Here is a 19,968-nt window from a genome sequence, read left to right as displayed (position 1 = left end):
GCAGAAGGAAGGATATTTCTCATCTGTTCTTACAGGAGAGTAGTATTTATAAAGTAGCATGATCAAAGGCTCTGGAGGAGCGTTTCTATGGGATGTTTAGCAGACTTAGCCAGCCTGCTTCTATACACACTCACACACACCAGACACACATGTCCACATGGAATGAGTCTGCATACATGAAAGTGATCACATCCAAAATCAAACAATCATAATGTAATTAACAGGCCCTTACTTTTAATACTTGCTTGTGTTCAGTCATGTTCAACTCTTTGCAGCCCTATGGACTGTAGCCCGCCAGGCTCCTCTAGTCCATGGGATTTTCCAGGCAGGAATACTGAAGTGGGTTGCCATTTCTTCCTAAAGGGGATCTTTCTGACCCAAGGATCGAACTCACATCTCTTGTCTCCTACATTGGCAGGCAGATTCTTTACCACTGAGCCACCTGGGAAGCTCCAACAGGGCCTTGGTGTTTCACAGTTACTGACCATCTCCTCTGTTGCAATGCCACTCAGCCTGTGGGATCCCAATTCCCCTACCTAGGATTGAACCTGGGCCATGGCAGTGAAAGCCCAGATTCATAATCAGTTGGACATCAGGGAACTCCAGCCTCTGTTGCTTTTCAACCCTTTTCTGCTCATCCCAATCCTAGGCCCCACCTAGAGGTCTGGATACAATAGGTCTAGGCAGAACCCAGGCATCTGTACTTTTATATAAGCTTCAGGTGAGAGGAGAGTCCTCCAGTCCACTCTGGGCAGAGCCCAAGAGAGACCTGAGAGGTTCTGCCTTTAAAGAAGATGCTTGTGACATAACTGAAAAGATAAGGCACAGAGAAGGGGCCAAGCCAGTCTGTAATGAGAAGGGCCTGTTCGAGGAAGCAAGATTGGCAAGAGAGAACAAAGGAGGTGAGAGAGGGAAGGAGAGAGTGCTGGGGACAGAGGCAACCTCGGGACTTGGCAAGAACTGGATGGTGCACTGAAGATACGATCATTTCAGAAGGGTTGTGGGTGGAGTGAGAAGACCCCCAGAGACAGTGCTGCAACATAGCAACAGCACAGCCCTTACCAGCATCAGACAGTTATCCTACACCAGGGCAGCCTTGTGTGAAGAGGCTACCTTGAGAGAAGCAGGGCCCCGGGGTCCAGTGGCAATGCCAGCCTGAGCTGACCTCACAGGGAGGTAGCTCGGAGATATGGAAGAAACAGAAAGAATAAATACCCCAAACTCTCTTCCTTTCCTCTGTTTCCACACCCATCAGAGGCCAGTGGTTGGCTTCTGTGTCCATTTGCGCCAGCTTCTGGGGCAGAGAGAAGTGGGGAGGGTGGACAGTGGTCCCTTGGGGCAAAGGGTAGATGTCAGCCACTGTCACATGATTAGAGCAGGATTCCAAGCAATTATTACAGATGTGTCTCTGGAGCCCTGGAGGAGGTGATGAGCTGCAGCTGCACTAGAAGTTCTCATGAGCAACCTTGATCACAACCTGTCAACACCAAACGTGGGAGACTTGCCAGCCTGTGCCAGGCACTCCTCCAGCTCCAGGAGCCCCCACAACCCAACCAAGAAGAAGTGGTTACATGTGGGCACTGAAACTCTGAGAAATAAAATAGCCTGCCTTAAAAGACAGAGCCAGATAGCGACCAGGCAGGATTCAAACCCAGGTCTATTGTATAAGAACTTGAGCTCTGGCCATCCTCTCATGCTGCCTCTCTCCAGAAAATAAAGTGTGTGAGTCTCGAATGAAGAGAATTATCCTTGGCATCTGCATCCTAAAACTGAAAAGAAGGATTGTGTCAATCCTTGCAGTCCCCTTGCAGTCCCAGGGACTCTCAAGAGTCTTGTCCAACACCACAGTTCAAAAGCAACGATTTTTCAGCACTCAGCTTTCTTCACAAGGATTGTGTCTCCTAACAAGGAGAAGTTAGGCTATGATGAAGTAACAAACATACCCCTTATTTGAGATGCTTAACCACCCAAAAGTTTATTTCTCTCCATCATTGTCTAGTCAGGGAGGCAGTAGTCATGGGGGACCCTTGCTCCTAGTATTCATGGGGGACACAGGGGTCGTTCACTGTGTGCTTCCACAGAGGCCACGGGATGGGAAGGGAACATGGTAAAGAGTTCTCACCTACAAAGTCCGACACGTCACTTCACATATTTCATTGGCCAGAGCAAGTCCTATGGCCCCACCAAGGTTCATTACAATCTCCATGCCAATTTCCCTTGGATTCTTACTACAGGCTGGACATTATGCTAAGGAGTTTGTACATCTCATCTCATTTGAAGCCCACAACCACCTATGAAATGCATTTAGAGCCCCATTCCACAAATGAGGGCTAAAATGCACAGAGGGGTTAAAAAATTTGCCAACGCCATACAGTTCAGTTCAGTTCAGTCGCTCAGTCGTGTTTGACTGTTTGCAACCCCATGAATCGCAGCACACCAGGCCTCCCTGTCGATCACAAACTCCCAGAGTTTACTCAAACTCATGCCCATCGAGTCAGTGATGCCATCCAGCCATCTCATCCCCTGTTGTCCCCTTCTCCTCCTGCCCCCAATCCCTCCCAGCATCAGGGTCTTTTCCAATGAGTCAACTCTTCACATGAGGTGGCCAAAGTATTGGAGTTTCAGCTTCAGCATCAGTCCTTCCAATGAACACCCAGGACTGATCTCCTTTAGGATGGACTGGTTGGATCTCCTTGCAGTCCAAGGGACTCTCAAGAGTCTTCTCCAACACCACAGTTCAAGAGCATCAATTTTTCAGCGCTCAACTTTCTTCACAGTCCAACTCTCACATCCATACATGACCACTGGAAAAATCATAGCCTTGACCAGACAGACCTTTGTTGACAAAGTAATGTCTCTGCTTTTTAATATGCTGTCTAGGTTGGTCATAACTTTCCTTCCAAGGAGTCAGTGTCTTAATTTCATGGCTGCAGTCACCATCTGCAGTGATTTTGGAGCCCCAAAAAATAAAGTCTGACACTGTTTCCACTGTTTCCCCATCTATTTCCCACAAGGCAATGGGACCAGATGCCATGATCTTAGTTTTCTGAACGTTGAGTTTTAAGCCAACTTTTTCACTTTCCTCTTTCACTTTCATCAAGAGGCTTTTTAGTTCCTCTTCACTTTCTGCCATAAGGGTGGTGTCATCTGCATATCTGCAGTTATTGATATTTCTCCCGGCAATCTTAATTCCAGCTTGTGCTTCTTCCAGCCCAGCGTTTCTCATGATGTACTCTGCATAGAAGTTAAATAAGCAGGGTGGCAATATACAGCATTGACGTACTCCTTTTCCTATTTGGAACCAGTCTGTTGTTCTATGTCCATACAGGAAGTAGGAAATAGGGCTATGATTAGATCCAAGCAATCCAACACACTTAACCACTGGACTCTGATCATTTATTGATCATCCAACTAATAATTACATTTGTAGGGCCTATATGGGAGGAACTGAGGACCCAATGCAGGTCCAGAGAGCCTAAGTCCCTGTACTGGTGGATCTACAGTGCAGAAGACCACGCATTCTGATACATTTCATCTTTAGAGTGTGCTTGTTGGTATTTTCCTAAGGCCCGCTTGACTTCACATTCCAGGATATCTGGCTTTAGGTGAGTGATCACACCATCATGATTATCTGGGTCATGAAGATCTTTCGTGTACAGTTCTTCTGTGTGTTCTTGCCACCTCTTCTTAATATCTTCTGCTTCTGTTAGGTCCATACCATTTCTGTCCTTTATTGAGCCCATCTTTGCACAAAGTGTTCCCTTGGTATCTCTAATTTTCTTGAAGAGATCTCTAGTCTTTCCCATTCTATTGTTTTCCTCTATTTCTTTGCATTGATTGCTGAGGAAGGGTTTCTTATCTCTCCTTGCTATTCTTGGGAACTCTGCATTCAAATGGGAATATCTTTCCTTTTCTCCTTTGCTTTTCACTTCTCTTCTTTTCACAGCTATTTGTAAGACCTCCTCAGTCACCATTTTGCTTTTTTGCATTTCTTTTTCTTGGGGATGGTCTTGCTCCCTGTCTCCTATACAATGTCATGAACCTCTGTCCATAGTTCATCAGGTACTCTGTCTATCAGATCTAGCCCCTTAAATCTATTTCTCACTTCCACTGTATAATCATAAGGGATTTGATTTAGGTCATACCTGATTGGTCTAGTGGTTTTCCCCACTTTCTTCAATTTAAGTCTGAATTTGGCAATAAGGAGTTTATGATCTGAGCCAGAGCCAGCTCCCAGTCTTGTTTTTGCTGACTGTATAGAGCTTTTCCATCTTTGGCTGCAAAGAATATAATCAATCTGATTTCAGTGATGGCCATCTGGTGATGTCCATGTGTAGAGTCTTTTGTGTTGTTGGAAGAGGTTGTTTGCTATGACCAGCGCATTCTCCAGGCAAAACTCTATTAGACTTTGCCCTGCTTCATTCTGTACTCCAAGGCCAAATTTGCCTGTTATTCCAGGTGTTTCTTGACTTCCTACTTTTGCATTCCAGTCTCCTATAACAAAGCTAGTGGAGGTGATGGAATTCCAGTTGAGCTATTTCAAATCCTAAAAGTTGATGCTGTGAAAGTGCTGCACTCAATATGTCAGCAAATTTGGAAAACTCAGCAGTGGCCACAGGACTGGAAAAGGTCAGTTTTCATTCCAATCCCAAAGAAAGGCAATGCTAAAGAATGCTCAAACTACTGCACAATTGCACTCATCTCACAAGCTAGTAAAGTAATGCTCAAAATTCTCCAAGCCAGACTTTAGTAATACGTGAACTGTGAACTTGCAGATGTTCAAGCTGGTCTTAGAAAAGGCAGAGGAACCAGAAATCAAATTGCCAACATTTGCTGGATCATCAAAAAAGCAAGAGAGTTCCAGAAAAACATCTATTTCTGCTTTATTGACTATGCCAAAGCCTTTGACTGTGTGGATCACAATAAACTGTGGAAAATTCTGAAAGAAATGGGAATACCAGAGCACCTGACCTGCCTCTTGAGAAACCTGTTTGCAGGTCAGGAAGCAACAGTTGGAACTGGACATGGAACAACAGACTGGTTCCAAAAGGAAAAGGAGTACGTCAAGGCTGTATATTGTCACCCTGCTTATTTAACTTCTATGCAGAGTACATCATGAGAAACACTGGGCTGGAAGAAGCACAAGCTGGAATCAAGATTGCCGGGAGAAATATCAATAACCTCAGATATGCAGATGACACCACCCTATGGCAGAGAGTGAAGAACTAAGGAGCCTCTTGATGAGAATGCAAGAGGAGAGTGTTGGCTTAAAACTCAGCATTCAGAAAACTAAGATCATGGCATCCAGTCCCATCACTTCATGGCAAATAGATGGGGAGACAGTGGAAACAGTGGCTGACTTTATTTTTTGGGGCTCCAAAATCACTGCAGATGGTGATTGCAGCCATGAAATTAAAAGATTCTTACTCCTTGGAAGGAAAGGACCAACCTAGACAGCATATTAAAAATCAAAGACATTACTTTGCCAACAAAGGTCCGTCTGGTCAAGGCTATGGTTTTTCCAGTGGTCATGTATGGATGTGAGAGTTGGACTATAAAGAAAGCTGAGCGCTGAAGAATTGATGCTCTTGAACTGTGGTGTTGGAGAAGACTCTTGAGAGTCCCTAGGACTGCAAGGAGATCCAACCAGTCCATCCTAAAGGAGATCAGTCCTGGGTGTTCATTGGAAGGACTGATGCTGAAGCTAAAACTCCAATACTTTGGCCACCTGATGCGAATCACTGACTCATTTGAAAAGATCCTGATGCTGGTAAATATTGCAGGCAGAAGGAGAAGAGGATGAAGGAGGATGGGATGGTTTGATGGCATCGCCGACTCAATGGACATGGGTTTGGGTAGGCTCCGGGAGTTGGTGATGGACAGGGAGGCCTGGCATGTTGTAGTTCATGGGGTCACAAAGAGTTGGACACGAGTGAGCAACTGAACTGAACTGAGCTGTTGGTATTTTAACCCCAAATCTCAAAGCTGGAGAACCCGAGTCTAAATGACCCTTGATCTCATCTTCATCCCCTTTTATGGGGGGAGATTCTCTCTGCAGTACCCCATTGTCTTCCCTGCGGACTTACAGCGTCTGTGTCAACACCTCTCTCTCTGGTGTCAGCTCACCTTACCAAAACTTCATCACGCTGAGCCCTCAGTTTCCCCATCCTGAGACTGGAGGAACTGGAATAAACCCCTGCCTCGTGGCATTCCCCTTTCATATATTGGCGAGCATTGCCACATTGTTCTCTGGGTAAGAATCAGATAAGGGAACAATGTTTTAAGTGCCCCATCCTGCTCCTGGAATGGGTGAGCCTCTTTAAAGGAAGGCAAAGTTCCCAGCGTGCCCAGCCTGGTCTCCACGTGGCTGCCTCTGCTGCTCTGCATGCCATCATGTTCCCACTTCTTTCCTTTGTACCAGGCACTCCCTGAAGACAGCATCAGCCAGGACATGCCTCCAGGCCAGGTTTTTCTGTAGGTGGGGGAATACCTACTTGGAAAGTCAACACATGTTTTGTTTGAGCCCTGAGATAACGTTTGCCCACCCTCCTGGAAAAGGATCGGGGACCTCTGTGGAGAACTATCTAATCAGTTCTAGTTTCCCAGGCCTTTCTTGTTGAATTTTCACTTCATTTTTCAAGAGAAAATAGCCAAGGATCACAGGTTACTAAATTTCTTTCTTTGCTTTTTTCTTTTTATCATAAAGATTAGGCCCAGGCACTAAGATTTGAATTAGTCTATCTTTTCTTACCATATCAATGGGCTATATAATCATAATACCTAGTATTTGCTCAGTACTTTGGGGTTTACCTAACACTTTAATATTTGTACTCTTGATTCTCACATACTTCCAGTGAGATACACATCAGAATTCTGCCCATTTTATAGATCAGTAAATTAAGGCTTGAGCTTCTCAGGTGGCACTAGTAAATAACCTGCCTGACAATGCAGGAGGTGTAGGAGTGCAGGCTTGATCCCTGGGTTGGGAAGATCCTCTGGAGGAGTGCATGGCAACCCACTCCAGTATTCTTGCCTTGGAGAATCCCCGTGGACAGAGGAGCCTGGTGGGCTACAGTCTATAGGGTCACAAATCAGATACGACTGAAGTGACTTAGCATGCATGCATGCAAACTAAGGCTTACTGAAGTTCAGTAGCTGGCCCAGTGTCACATAGTCTTTAAGTGGGAGATCTAGGGCTTGAAATTCACATTTAAATCTGCCACGCAGCCACGGCCACTACATGCTTGCCAAATTCCACTTTAGCAAAGCAATGATTTCTACTTTTAATGATTTTGTAGCCCCAGAATGGAACCAAGATATTTATTTGATAAGTGTATAAAGCATTGTTGAGCAGGAGCTATTTGGGAGTGAGTCTGTAAAGAGAAGGCAGGTGGGCAAACTCTGGGGGTCCAGCAGAGAGGGGGTTCAATTCATCATTTATCCTCACTATGCAGATGGCCCCGTGCACGCATGTGTGTGAGTTTCTTCAGTTGTGTCCGACTCTTTGCGACCCATGGACTGTAGCCCTCCAGGCTTCTCTGTGCATGGGATTCTCCAGGCAAGAAGACTGGAGTGGGTTGCCAGGCTCTCCTCCAAGGGATCTTCCCAACCCAGGGATCAAGCCTGCATCTTCTGCATGGCAGGCAGAATCATTAACCACTGAGCCACCTGGGATGCCCGAGCAGGTAGCCCTACTGATGAGTCAAATCATGAGCAGACCCTGAGCACATCACCCCGATTCTGCAGAGAGTAGACTCCTGGGACTGGGATGCAAAAAAAGGCTTCTGATGGAGAGAAGTGAGCAGGCCTTTGGGCTGGGACTTAGAGGACCAGGGTGAAGGTAGAACAAGGGTAGATGAAAGAAAATGAGCTTCCAGATGAGTGCAGCCAGGGCCCAGGTGGGAACACCAATGCCAGGAAATCTTTAAATTCTTCATTCTGAAAAGCTCTGGCCAATCCGAGAACATGGGAACACATGAGACCACAGAAAGCATGATAATCATCCATCTCATCCTGGGAGCAAGTACCCCACTAACAACCCCAGCTCCCAGCATCACCTGACAAGGAGGAAGAGAAAGAGAAATGATCCAGACTTCAGTCACATGAGGCATGTTTGCACAGGTACACACACCAACTCCCCACCGCCCTCTTCTACAGATACTATCTCTTAATTATTCACAGCTTCACTATATTTCTTATTACAAAGATGCAAGGTTTGGGGACCATTAGAGGCCAGAGAGGTGCCCCCCCTGAGTCCCGGAGGTAAAACCCATCACCTCCAGCCTCTTATGGTGATTTTTCATTTCTCTGCTTACCCCGCTGTGGGCAATAAACTCCCTTGGGGGCAGAAGCAGGTTCATGAGTCCCAGTGCACCCACCGAGCACCCACAGTCAGTACTTGGTCAGGGTGGCAGGGAGACAGAATGCGAGGGGCATGGCCAGAGCAGAGGAGGAACCCGAGTCACCACCAGTACCACCTTGGATGCTGCCTTCCCCTCTTCAGCCTAAGTCTTGTTCTTAAAGTCACAGGCTTGGCATGAGTCACCTCTAAGCCCTCCTCCAGCTGTCTTCCTCTCTCTCCATCCTGGGAGTGTTTCTTGGCAGGCTAGGGGGGAAGTATTTTGTTCCACCCCCCACTCATTATCTCCCAGCCCTTTCTGCCCCAGAGCTTCAAAGTTTGCAGAGTGACCGGGAGTTCTCATAATCGGTGTGCATGACCCTATCGCCCCCCCACCATCACAGACCCCTCGGGCACAGCTTAGCCAGGTCAGGGGCTGTGCTCTGAAGGAGGGGCCTGACCTGTGTCAGGCTGTCCTCTCTCAACATTATCACAAATGGCCCACCTCTCAAAGCCACCTTTCAGGATGTATAGCCAGCCTGGACCCGACGTCTTCAGGTTCATGTGTTAGTCACTCAGTTGTGTCCGACTTTTTGCAAGCCCATGGCTCCTCTATCATGGGATTCTCCAGGCAAGAATACTGGAGTGGGTTGCCATCACGTCTCCAGGGGATCTTCCTGACCCAGGGATTGAACCCCGGTCTCCTGCATTGCAGGGGGACTCTACCACCTGAGTCACCAGGGTGTGTGTTTTCTTCAGGTTGCCAGACTTAGAAATGTATCCAGGCCTGGAGATGTTAGTGAGAGGACAAAATTTTAAAAAAAAGACTCAGCCCATAGCCAGAGGGCCGGGGGCTGTCTGGGCTCCCCACCAACACCTGGCATGGTATGTGTTTCTGCCTTTCTGGCAGCAAGTCCAACACCCACTCTCCTCCTTCTGTCTCAGGAATGGCATCCCGGTTTCCTTTTGGAAGTTTGCAAGCTGTGTGATTCATTCACACAGGGTCACAGAGGGTCATTCAAGATGCCCCGCCCTCCCCAGCCAAGAGATGGCACCTGAGCCTGATGGAGCCCACCATGCAGCTTTTCCATGGAATCTGAATTGTGAACGGAGAAACAAAAAGTAGGAAATAATCCTTGTCCCAGTGGCAGCACCTTGGATGGAACTTCCATCCTCTGCCAAGACTCTCAGAGCAGGCACACGCCAGTCCTTCTGCCCGAGCTGGCCTGTTTCCCTGATTCCGACCCTCGTTTTCAGTTTCCTGTTCTGTTGCCCATATCCCTGGGACCCTGTCTGATTCACCTTTCAAATCTTTCAAATCTAGAGTAAAGGGGTAGGGACCACACAACTGGTTGTCTTGGAGAACAGCAAGACCCCTGCCTCTTGCCAAGAATCAGGACCATCACAGTGGCAAGTCCCGAGCTCCTATCCCAACGCCACCTCTCAGTTGTGTGACTGCATGTTCTGAACTTGGCTTCTCTGAGCCTCAGTTTTCTCATCTCTAAATGGGGAAAGTTTTGCCTACCTATTGGGATTGGGGTGTGGGTTAATAAAATGCCCAGAGAGGACCTAGCACAGGGCTGGAAACCTAAAGGACACTCAGGGAGGGTAGACTAGATTATCATTCTGATGAGAAGGTCTCATTGCTTCTCATCTATTAACCCCCGGGTGTACTTGGATGTATTTCAGAAGTGGTCAACTTCTTTCTGATTCACATGCAATGAAATCACACCTTTTCAGTTGCCCAAACCATTGGGTCACTCAGAAAATGCTTCCCAAACTCCTTTTGGGAAAGGACTTCTTTTTCTAACTTGAAACAAGGACAAGTCATTTGCCAAACTGAAATAGCACATAAACCTTAGAACCCACAGATTTGAGTGAATTCTAATCTTGGCCAAAACTGGCAGGAGTGTGAGGGTGTGGGGGGAGGGGGAGGATGAGTCAGAGATTCCACCCTTCAGAGGGGGCAGCCTAATATGGCATTGGGGAGCCACGAGAGACGACTTAGGTATGCCTGGACTTCCAGACTGGAGCCATGACTCTGGCCATGAACCAGCCGTGCCCCGCCCCCTCCACCTACCCTCACACACATACGGAGCAGAGCCTTGGGTGGTGAACCAACACTGGGAGCCCAGATCGTGTTGGAAGGAGCCAGCCAAGAGAACAGGACCTTGACCCCAGAAAGGATGGCACCCACATTTCTCCCAGCATGCCCTAGGGCTGGGGCCAAAGGTGGACCTGTCTCCTCAGGCAGTCCATGGTCCTCACCGACTCCAAGGTCTCCTGAGGGCAGCCGACGTCAAGTCTGAGATAGGGCACACAGACATGTGAGCAATAGTGAGGCTTCACTCCACATAAACTCAGAGCAAGTGAAATTTATTTTCATCCCTGGAGAAGAAGACTGGGTAGGGGAGGACCTTCAAAGATGAGAAGAGATTTCAGTGGCTGTTTTACAGTTTGATGAAAACGTGGAGATGCCTCTTAAATGATGTGAGTGGAAGCACAGCTTACTTTTAGACCTGGCTTGGCTGCATGACTTTGGGCAAATCACCTGCTTCTTTGTGTTTATTTGTTTTGTTTTGTTTTTTAACCATCTGTAACTTGAATGAAGTCGAGAAATGCTTCTCAAACTGGATAATTCATCAGAATTACCTGGAGGGCTTGTTTCCTGGGCTCTGACTCAGTAGGTCTGGGGTAGGACCTAAGAATTTGCGTTTGTAACAAACCCCCCCAGGGTTACAGAATTACTCAGGCATATTCAGGGAAGAAGCAAGTCTCGTTGCACTCTGATTGGACCGGCTGAGGTCTCCTGTCCATGCCTGAATGTGCTGCTTATCCTCGCCTTCTAATGCTCCAGGGCTTCCCTGATGGCTCAGACGGTGAAGAATCTACCTGCAATGTAGGAGACCTGGGTTTTACCCCTGGGTCAGGAAGATCTCCTGGAGAAGGAAACGGCAATGCACTCCAGTATTCTTGCCTGGAGAATCCCATGGACAGAGGAGCATGGTGGGCTACAGTCCATGGACTTGCAAAGAGTCAGACATGGTTGAATAACTAGCACTTTTACTTTTCTCATGCTCCATCCCTGGGGCTAGCAGGTGAATCCATTCCCCTAGACCACTCAGGTCAGCAAAATAGAGAGTGGGGATTATTGGGAAGGGTTGAAAGAAGGAATTATGCTGGAAACACAAGCAACAGAACACCTCCCCTGGTGTCAGAGCCGGCACTGGAACCCTGGCGAGGCCCACTCCTCCGCCCTGTTCTTTCCAGTCCACCTGCCTCCAAAGTGAACTAGCTCTGGGAGGAGTCCTCATTCAGGTCCCCACCTCCAGGGAAGACTGTACCTAAACATTCCAGACAAATGAACCCCATCCACATTCTTCCAAGAAGGAGGTAATTACCTCGGCTCTCCTGCCTGGTGTCCCCGGGGAAACTTCAGCCACATGCCAGAGTCACGCTGGGTCATTCATGTATAAACCTGTGTCCTGGACAAACATAAAAAAAACTCTCAACCACTCTTGGGCTTGCAGGCTTGCACAGTGTCTATTTGCTGACCTCAGAGGGACTCCCTAAAAGATGAGTGTCATGATGAAATTGATAATGAAGGGGCCAGTGTGTCTCTGCCTCTGTCCCTGAGGTTCAACACTTCAGGACATTTGGCGTGGGACTCATTTACTGGAAAACAGATTAATGTCAGGATTCAGCCAGCAGACAGGCTCTGTGCTCAGACAGGCTGAATGCAACCCAGGCTGTGTGACCTTGGGTAACTCATATAACCTCTTCATGTCTCTTGTCATCTTATAAGCAAATGGAATGCTAAGGGTGCCTCAAAAGGTGGTTTTGACAATGAAAATGTACAAAGTGTTTGAAATGGCCCCTGATGCATGCCAAGCACTTTATAAACATAAGTTATAATTATTTAATTCATAAGGTATTGATGACACATCTCCTATGGGTCCAGACACTGTATTAGGTGAAAGAAATTCAGAGATATGTAAGGATCTGGAATACTATCATCACAGTATTCAGTTCAGGGGAAGAGAAGACCCAAAGAAAGAGAAAACACAATACATGATGACAAATATTATTGCTGAGCTTTGAAAAAAGTTCTAACTCTACCAGCAAGAGACCAAGATAGCCTTTCAAGGACTGACATTTGACTTAGGCCTTCAAAGAGTCTGCAAAAGAAAGGCATCGAGGGAAAGCCATTCTAGGTAAAGAGGTCAGAGCATTGACTTGGGGACAGGTTGTCCATGGAAGGATGGGCTCACAGTGACAGGGACATAAGGTCCCTGGTGGGGGTGGGGGTAGTGGATGATAGACATGGAAAGTCAGTTAGTATGTCATGCTTCAGAATTTGGATTTTATCCCGAGACAGTAGGGGCCAGCAGAAGTGTTCTTTAAGCAAGAGAAGGAAATGGGATGAGACATGACTTTTTTTAGGACTAAAACTGCTAGCAGGGTGACCTTTCTGGGGAGAGACAGTGATGGTCAGGCTAGTCAGGAGATGAAGAGATGGGAGGGCAGAGGCAAGGCCGTGGTTGTAGGGATGGGACTGAGGGGGACAGAATCAGGAGAGGACAGTGGGCAGGAAGTGGTGGTTACTGGACACTGGAGAGGACAGGAAGGACAAGTCAAGTCCACATCTAGAGTCTCCAGCTTGGGAGGCTGATGAACGGTCTTGACCGACTTAGGGAGCTAAGAAGAGTAGACTTGAAGAGGTTGGCATGAGTGGAGCAAATGGACACGTACTGGGTCATTTTCTGTGGGCCACCTCTTCATACTTAAAATGTCAAGTAACTATTAGAAAATGGAATAAGTGATACAGAACAGAGTTTTCAAATTTTCCCCAAGAACCATCATAAGTCTGGAACTCTATCTCCTGATCGTTAAAGCCATCAAGATCATCAAGCATAGCTGCAAAGGGCAGGCAAGGATCTAAACAAGAATAACAAGCAAAGCACTGTTGGGAAGGCAACCTCCTCGTCATTTGTAAACTGAGTCGTGGCCACTGATTGTTGTCAGGTAATATAAATGAACACGTTTAAGAGACATCTACTCTAGGGATTCTGCCCAAGGCCCCAGGCCTGTGCGTACCCCAAAGGGGAAGGTTGGACAATGACCCCTTTCATGCAGTCCTCTTCCAATAGAAAAAAAAAAGAAAATACCAATTTTAACCATGGAAGTAAATAGAGAAGATGATGGCTTCAAAATTAAAGGTTGGAAAAGAGTCATGCAGCAAAATCCCAAACCCCAAACATGGTCGAGGACTCCACAAACCACACATATTTGCACTTCAAGGGGGAAAGATGTTTTGAAAGAGTCCTTGAAATAAAGATTCCCAGGTTCCACTGCGGGAGGACCAATTTCAGTCCAAAACACATCTTTATGGCTGAGTTTTTAAAGCCCAGGAAAGTGTTCCTAATGGAAAGGTTGACCAGCCTGTCCACACACCAAACCAGCAATGTCGTGGCTCTTTAAGAAAATGAGATTTTTCCTTTGCAACTAGGTCAACTGGGAAAGAAAACAAGGATTTCTTCTGGAAAGTTTGCAGTTTTCAAATGGGATGTTAGGAAAATAACCTTTATGGAATGGGATGCCTTATTGCCTTTACTTTTACCTGAAGCCAGGTTAACTGGTTGAGAGGAAGGAGAGGCAGAAAAACAGGAACCACCTGCAGCCCAGACATGTTTTCTGCTGAGCTGTTTTACTTGAGTGCCACGGGCCCAGGCCCACTGAGCCCAGGCAGGTGCATGGAGAAGGTAGGCTGGCCGGGTAGGGTCTGGCCAGGTAGGGCTCACGTGCCTGGTCTAAAGGGGATAAATGCTAATCTGCTCTGGGCTCTGTAGCCATGTGACGCCAATGTCACCTGCATCTGAATTTCCAGGAGAAGCATGAGATAGGCTTGTTTATGTAACATCTTCTGAATTTTAACACCAAGAACAAGTCCCCCCAAACTGAAACACAACATAGGCCAAACACTGCCCAGTTCATTGGCACCCTTTTAGATCTCTGCTCTCCTGTGCTAATCAGGATTGAGGCAGGATTTCAACATGCCAAGAGAAGGAGAGAAAAGAGAGGGCTCATTTGTTAGGCACTATCTTGATGCTAGAGGCCAAGAGACTTGGGTTCCTGTCCCAACTTTTTGACCAACTCCTCTGTATGTCGCTGGGCCAGCTTCCAGCACCCCCTTCTCCAGGCCTCTGAGAGGAGGGACTGGGACAAGGTGAATTCCAAGCACTCAACCACCTACAGCTTGGCATGCTGTGCCCTCAGCTGATGGAAACCATTCGGTGCCTAAGAGGTGTTTTCTGGGAATCAGAGGTGACCCTGAGTTAATGGTTCAGGAATTTAGGGGAGGGCAGTCCCTCTCAAATTGCAGGTGATTTCTCAAGAGGAATCTCCCTAACCTCCAGAAGGAAACAGAACTGATAAACGGAAGGCCCAGTGAAACCCCTGTGATATGTTCACCTGTGTTCCCATCACCTGTGTGTCCCGTAGGGGTTTGCCTCCTCACTGAGACCCTCAGCAAATCACCCCTCCTCAGCCTCACAGTGAGCCTATAAGGCAGGTGCCTTTGTCCATCTCTTCATCTGCATTTTGAAGATGAGGCACCGGAGGCTCATAAGCATTAAGCATCTTACCCAAGGTCACACAGCAAGGAAAAGGCCAAGAGAAGGTCACAGTAAACTGAGGCTGGTCTATGTCCGGAATAGCTGGGCCATCTATTTCTAGGCAATAAAAACCCAAATACTGCAGGAATAGAGGGTGTCTCAAAAATGGGCCGTTTTCAGCATCATTGCACACTCTGCTCTTTCTACAACTTCCTTGGCCACATAAAGACAGCTGTGAGCAACTCTGCCTTAGGCTTGATTTAACAAGGTCAACCCCATCCTGGACCATATTTCTGTCATTTTGAAAGACTTTCCTCAACCAAGTAGCCCACCCTCTTTCTACATAACTCAGTTGTTGCTGTGGTTTTGTGTTGGTTTTTTTTTTTTAATCAAATTCATTCAGTTCAGTTCAGTCGCTCAGCCATGTCCAACTCTTTGCAGTCCCATGAACTGCAGCACACCAGGCCTCCCTGTCCATCACCAACTCCCAGAGTCCACCCAAACCCATGTCCATTGAGTCGGTGATGCCATCCAACCATCTCATCCTCTGTCATCCCCTTCTCCTCCTGCCCTCAATCTTTCCCAGCATCAGGGTCTTTTCAAATGAGTCAGCTCTTCACATCAGGTGGCCAAAGTATTGGAGTTTCAGCTTCAACATCAGTCTTTCCAATGAAGACCCAGGACTGATCGCCTTTAGGATGGACTGGCTGGATCTCCTTGCAGTCCAAGGGACTCTCAAGAGTCTTCTCCAACACCCCAGTTCAAGAGCATCAATTCTTCAGTGCTTAGCTTTCTTTATAGTCCAACTTTCATATCCATACATGACCACTGGAAAAATCATAGCCTTGACTAGACGGACCTTTGTTGGCAAAGTAATGTCTCTACTTCATTACCTGGAAAGAAAAATAGCTTTTTCTCCTTTCTCCTTAGTGGTATTTTCTTTCAGAACCCCAGATGTGGGAAAAGACAGGATACTGACTGTTTATCTGGCAAGTGCAGGGGCCAGGCCTACTGGGCTACCCTCATCCTGGAAGACATCCTGACATCAGAGGACACGTAGCAAGTATGCCTTTCTCCCCAGAGAGAAACATTCCCCTATTCCCTGAGTGAGTGAACAAATCTTTCTCCAGAACCGCTTGCCTCACGCAGCCAGAAAGAACTGGAGAATCTCAAACCGCTTTGTCCGCAGCAGAGTCACCATCCACAGGACCCGAACTCACTCCTTCATGTGCAAAGCTCACCTGTGAACTTGGGAGTGGGCACAGACATCTTCTTCATGGCCCAGACCTCAAGCTTTCTTATTTATAGTCACATTCACCTGCTTTGAATGACCTTTAGACCTGTTCCTGTTTTGCCTCTTTCCAGGGTTTTTCCCAAAGTTATTTGACAACAGTTATGTTGGGGCTGGGATGAGGGGCAGGGTTCACAACTGCCCCTATGATATATATGAGAAACCTGACTCTCCGGGGACCAAGGGCTTGCCCGGCGGGGCTATCCAGTTGATGAGGACAGAGCTGGGTTTGAAGTCCAGCTTCTGGACTCCCCTGGGTTGGGCCACCTGCCTTGCTGTGCCCCCTTCTCACCCCCATGTGAAGGCTGTGGGGGCTCCCTGTGGTCTGGAACCAAGGGGGTCCCAGTAAGCATGAGCAGAACATGCCAGTCCTGGCTTTGAAGCCCACGGCTACGCAAAAGCTACCCCCCTGGCTCAGAGAGACAAGGTGTCATGCCTGCAGCTCCTGGCTGTGGTCTGCGGAGCAATACAGCCTGTATCCCTGTAGGACAGTATCTGAGGGCTGGACATGAGGCCAGGAAGAAAAGGAGAAAGGAAAGAGAGGGAAAAGGACAGCTGTGGATGGAACTATGTCCCTCCCCAACTCACATGGAAGTTGTTGTGACTGCTTCCCTCACGTGACTGCATTTGGAGACAGAACCTTTAGGGAGGTCATTAAAGGTGAGTGATGTCATAGATAGCATATTAAAAAGCAGAGACATTACTTTGCCAACAAAGGTCCGTCTGGTCAAGGCTATGGCTTTTCCAGTGGTCATGTATGGATGTGAGAGTTGGACTGTGAAGAAAGCTGAGCGCCAAAGAATTGACGCTTTTGAACTGTGGTGTTGGAGAAGACTCTTGAGAGTCCCTTGGACTGCAAGGAGATCCAACCAGTCCATCCTAGAGGAGATCAGTCCTGGGATGTTCATTGGAAGGACTGATACTGAAGCTGAAACTCCAGTACTTTGGCCACCTCATGCGAAGAGTTGACTCATTGGAAAAGACCCTGATGCTGGGAGGGATTGGGGGCAGGAGGAGAAGGGGGCGACAGAGGATGAGATGGCTGGATGGCATCACTGACTCTATGGACATGAGTTTGGGTAAACTCTGGGAGTTGGTGATGGACAGGGAGGCCTGGCCTGCTGCAACTCATGCGGTCACAAAGAGTCGGACATGACTGAGCGACTGAACTGAACTGAACTGATGTCATAAGGGTGAGACCCTAATCCAACAGGATTGGTGGCCTTAAACCAAGAGGAAGAATTCCCCTTCTGCCTCCCTGTCCTCTCTCCCCATAGGCATTGAGGAGAGGCTCTGTGAGGACTCAGTAGGAAGGTGGCCACCTGCAAGCCAAGGAGAAAAGTAAGTGTTGGTCGCTCAGTTGTGTCCAATTCTTTGTGACCCATGGTCTGTAGCCTGCTGGGCTTCTCTGTTCATGGGATTCTCCAGGCAAGAATACTGGAGTGGGTAGCTATTCCCTTCTCCAGGGGATCTTCCTGACCCAGGGATCAAACCCAGGTCTCCCACATTGCAGACAGATTCTTTACCATCTGAGCAAGCCACAGAGAGCTCTTCCCCAAATCAAATCACTTGAAACCATATATTGGATGTCAAGTCTCCAGAGTTGTGAGAAGTGAAAGTCTGTTGTTCACTTAACAGCCTGTAGTAATTTTTTATGGCCTCCCAAGCTAAGACCAGCAGGAACTGAAAGAAGAGGGAGAAAGCACGGCCTCAGTGTGGCCAGCCACCACCAGGGTGCATCACACCACCCTCACCTCTCTGTTTCCACACCTGACACCTCTCCCCACCCCAGAATCTCTTCCATCTTCAGGAGGCCTACTCCCTAGAGACCTGGACTGAGACCTACCCCAGTCAGCCCGGGCAACCATTTTACCTTAAAACACGTCCCTTGACATGGGCAGATTTCTCCCTCTTTGATCCATTGTCCACCAGAGAATGACCCTCGTCCCTTCCTCTGACCTGGGTTGTGTGCCTTCCTCTTCAGTTTGGTCTATCCTCCAAGAAGGTCGAGTATAGGTCACCCTCTCACTGGAAGCTGACCCATCGGGTAAGGACTAACTGCTGGGCTGTTGTCAGGAGTATGGGTATTGCAGACAGACTCTCATATCTGGGAACAAGCCAGCTCAGGTTTAGACCCCAGACTCCCAAGTGGCAACTGGGGAACTGTGACTACATAGCCTCATCTCCTCCTCATCTGTCTCGGGAGAGTGGTACGAACATGAAAGGAGGTGCTGGGAAGACGCACCCCCGTTCAGGCCCCTTCTCACCAGGGCAGGAAGGGTCTGGGGCTTAATGTCTCTGTCCAGACACCAGAAGGCCCTCAGATAGAATGGGAGCCCCAAGCTCCACCAACCTGACTGTAAAATTATTTGAGAAACTGCCAAGTCTCAAATATGCCACCCTCCTCCTCTCATAGGTTGAATAATATACCACCTACCCACAAATGGCTTCCTCGGTGGCTTAGATGGTAAAGAACCCATCTGCAATGCAGAAGACCTAGGTCTGATCCCTGGGTTGAAAAGACCCTCTGGAGAAGGGAATTTCAACCCACTCCAGTATTCTTGTCTGGAGAATCGCATCGACAGAAGAGCCTGGCAGGCTTACAGTCCATGGGGTCACAAAGAATCAGACATGGCTGAGCGACTAACACTTTCACCTTCACCCCCAAATAGTTTCATATCCTAATGCCTGGAACCTCTGAATGGGAGTTTCCTTTTAGGGAAACAAGGCCTTTGCAGATATCTTTAAACTCAAGAATTTCAAGATGCAGTCAGTCTGGATTGTGGAGGTGGTCCCTAGATTCAGTGATACACAGAGGAGAAGAGGCAAAGACACATGAAGACAAAAACAGAGGAGGCAGTGATGCAGCCACAAGCCAAGGGATGCCTGGAGTTACCAGAAGCTGGAAGGAGCAGACAGATTCTCCCCTGAAGCCTTCAGAAAGAGCTCAGCTCTGCTGAAATCTGATTTGGGTCTCAAGTGGTGACAGAATAAATTCTGCTTGTGGTAAGCCAGCAAGTTTGTGGTAATTTCTTACAGTAGCAAAGGAAACTCTGGGACTCTATCAATGATCAGTAATATATGGAAGCTAATACACCCTCCATCCCTGGGCCCACAGTGCTGGGCCCACAGCACATGGCTCGCGACTGGCTGGCTTGGTGAAAAGTGCTAAAATGAGCCTCAACGTCATCCCAGAGGTTGTCCATTGAAAAAGCAAACGTGCTTTGGGGCAGTCTTGAAGGGCCACATCTGTCTGCATGTCCCATCCTCTTTTCTCCTCACCCATTGTCAACTCTACCCAAATATCTGTTCGTCCCCGGGAAATGGGGCATGGCCTCACTTTTCTAGAATGCACTGTAACCCTTGGTTCTGGCTCGTGGGAGCTAAGTTAAACACTCCACGGGGGGCTCCCTTTGCACAGACTCTCAGCGTGTCAGTTGTGCAGGACAGATGCTGCCCGCAGCCATCACATGGAGTGAGACCCTGCACCAGCTTGACTAGGGCACGGCTTCTTAAGGGTGGGGAAAGGATGTCCCATGTCCCTCGCTACCTGCAAGGGTGGGGAAGTAGGAGATCAGGAGTGTTTAGAAACTTGGTCTGGTGGACTTCTGGGGAGAAAGACTTAGAAGTGAAACTGCTCAGGCTAATTAGACCTCTTGGAAGTGGTGGGTGTTGGGGAGAGGAGGGGTGGGGGACCTTTGGATACTTTTTGTCCCATCTCCAAC

This window comes from Cervus canadensis, chromosome 8 (assembly GCF_019320065.1).
Source record: "Cervus canadensis isolate Bull #8, Minnesota chromosome 8, ASM1932006v1, whole genome shotgun sequence".
NCBI lineage: Eukaryota > Metazoa > Chordata > Mammalia > Artiodactyla > Cervidae > Cervus > Cervus canadensis.
Note: the sequence above shows the minus strand (reverse complement) of the source record.